Genomic DNA, 3,090 nt, shown 5'->3' on the forward strand with positions numbered 1-3,090 from the left:
TGCTAATGGAGAACTCCAACTCTTGTGCATGAAATACAAAGAAAACAAGCAGCACTGGTAACAACACATTTATTTTGGTATCCTGCTGTGTGACCAGGAGGTGTTTTCTGTGTTCCAATGATTGATTAGATTATAACAATTAAAATTCCAGAAGGTAAACTAGTGATTGTTGCCCAGAAGCATAGTTGGTTAAACAGACATGGTACCACAAAGGAGTTTTCAATACCTCTAACCTTTTGGTGGTTTACAACTTTGGCAATAGACCTATTATGATATACTTCTAAACCTCAGTTTTCTTCTGACACAACAGGAAAGATCTGGATTTACTGTCTGAAGTTCAGAAATCTACCAAATATTCTTAGGAACTTACAAAAGGCTAACATCATCTGAGGCTGTTCCATTTATCACCCTGTGCCTGTTTTCTAGTCAAAGGGAAATCAGGGTAGCCAACAACTTCTCATGTCATTTTATAAAATTAGTGCTTCTGGAAATAATGATTTCTGCAGATGACAGGTTATAAATAGTTTTAACCTAAACTTTTGTGTCCTAATCAAAGAATTTAGAAGGACTCCGAGTCAAGAACTGGACAGCATGTTCAGCTGGGTCTCCTGTTAGAATCAGCCATGCCTAAGTAATTGCATCATAACAGGTTATTTCCTGTCAGGCCTTTTATTCTTGCCTTCAAATCTTACAGCATATATTTTTAAAGGGTTTGATACATGTAACAACTGGGTACTCATTGCTAGAAGATGACATACCCATGTGCTGATCACCAAGTATGATTTATATTACATTAAATTAAAAATAAACAAGAGGGAGTTCCCAGATCCTAGAGAACATTATGGCTAAGGAAATAGAGAACTCAAAAAAAAGGAATCCACCTCCAAGAAACTAATTCAGTATAGTAAAATAGAAGTAAGTGCCCTGTCTTAGGAAAAAGCTCATTAATAATAAGAAACAATGGGGATACCGTACATCATTTCTTTGGAGATTAAAGTGCAGGCTATGAAATGGCATATAAAATAATGCATAAAATAGTGCAATCCTAAGGTGCCATTCTCTTTTATGACGCATAGCCTATTCTCACATGTCCATTTTCTCTCAAAAATCCAGTTGTAGTGACACCTTTTAGCTTATTTATTTAGGCATTACTTATATTCTGTTTTACCCACTTTGGGGGCTACATAGAATATTTTAACATTTTTAACACATAGAATAATAGCGCATACATTTTGAAACTACTAGATTAAGGCAAGCCCCTGTAAAGTTCAATACTTCAAAAAATACATCTTACAAAAAAGTTGCTTCCAAAATCAGTGGCTTTAGACCTGATGGCACCCCAAGTCTTTAAAATAGGATTGCCCCAAATATATTTGCATTTGCCCCATTTCCAGGCTCCGTACATCAAAAGGTTGAGAAACAGGTTCTACATAACCTCAGGATGTGCAAAAACCAAGTCAGCATCCAGGTGGGAGAAGCAGAAGATCCTTTAGGGGGGGGGGTGGGGCAGTCCTTCATTCCTTACATATGCTTTTTCACATTTTCATCCTTGTGTGTAGTGCTGTACCATAATAAATTTTATATTTGGGAATGACCCAAACAGAAGTCTCCTCTGAAAAGCAATCAAGGCAGATGATGGAAATGCTTTATGAAGTGTCATACTGTAACAACTCAGCATTTGAACTAGAAATGTAAAATCAGTGTTCTTAAGTTTTCCCACTACATGTCAGTTTTAGTTGATAATAATTGAGTTGTAGAACCATAAATGCATGTGAGAACCTCTACAAAATAGCTGTTTTGATAATTGGTAAAGGTGATATCCTAACATATTTTAGTTATTCTCAGTAAGATTTAAAACTGTAGTGCTTTATTCTACTAGTGAGGAAACATACATGCAATAAGTACAACTCAACCTTAAAAACATGGGTCTACAGGTGTCCGCTATAGAAATCTGGTGCTGGGAACAGAAAATTTACCTTCTAATAGAACATATGTTCATTATCAAAGTCACATACTCATGAAACTAATGGAAGACTAGATACATTTAGGCTAGTTGAATGTAGTTTGAAAAGAAATCCACAAAAACTTCTAATAATTGAAGACATACTCGTGGCTATATCCCTCTGATGCATAAGGATCATAATTTATAAACCTGTGCTTAAAAAAGCCTTCCTACTACCAGAGAAGCAGACTGTTAAAGTATGAGTATTCCAGTAAGCCTCCTAAAATACAAAGTTATGGTAATATGGCTAAATCCTCTGATTAAAAAAAATAAGACTCGCTGAAAAAAATGAATTCCAGACAAGTACTTCTGTGGATGACCTTGGCTGACAAATGTTTCTAGGACATTGTTTATTTTAAAGTTACCTTCTCCACAAACAATAAAACATTTGGACGTTACTGATTTTTTTTTCATTGAAAACATACTACAGAATAAATGGAGCATCAAAGTCAGACATAGAAATGATCAAAACCTAAGGACAATATTAAAATGGAAAGTTTCATTTGGTAAGGTTATCTAAAGGATGAATAACCATGTCATGCTGGACGGATTTTTTTTTTAAAGGCAATAACCTTGTGCTTTTATTCAACTCTGGTACTTACCAAAACCTTAGGTTTTTACACGGGTGTCAACTCCCATCTAGAAAGGGACAGTTTTCTATATTATATCTAAATTTACTTTAACTAACTGAAGCTCAAAGCGACAGTTGTGATAAAGAACTTAAAAGTAAAATAACTACATAATTTAGCTCATGAAGAGAAAACTAAAACAGTGATTAAGTTGAATGTGTCAGAGATAAACAACTAGAGAAAAGAACTATTATACACAATTTGGAAGTTGTTAAAGTGACCATTCATAAGGTTGAGCAGTGCAAGACATGCATTTCCAGTTACAAGCTCAAAAGAGTGCAAAAAAAAATTAAAGCTTTTGCTTAAAGTTTAAGTATGAAATTAATATTAAAAATGAAAAAAAAAGCTTCTCTTAGGTCATCCCCCAGAATGATCAAATTGCCTTTCATGGTACAATTTTCTTCAATAAACATTCCTTCAGTGGCAAACCTGCCTCCAAGAAGTTGGGTCCCCTACTGC

This window comes from Megascapheus bottae, chromosome 10 (genome assembly GCF_031878675.1).
Source record: "Megascapheus bottae isolate mThoBot1 chromosome 10, mThoBot2.hap1, whole genome shotgun sequence".
In the NCBI taxonomy this organism is placed as follows: domain Eukaryota; kingdom Metazoa; phylum Chordata; class Mammalia; order Rodentia; family Geomyidae; genus Megascapheus; species Megascapheus bottae.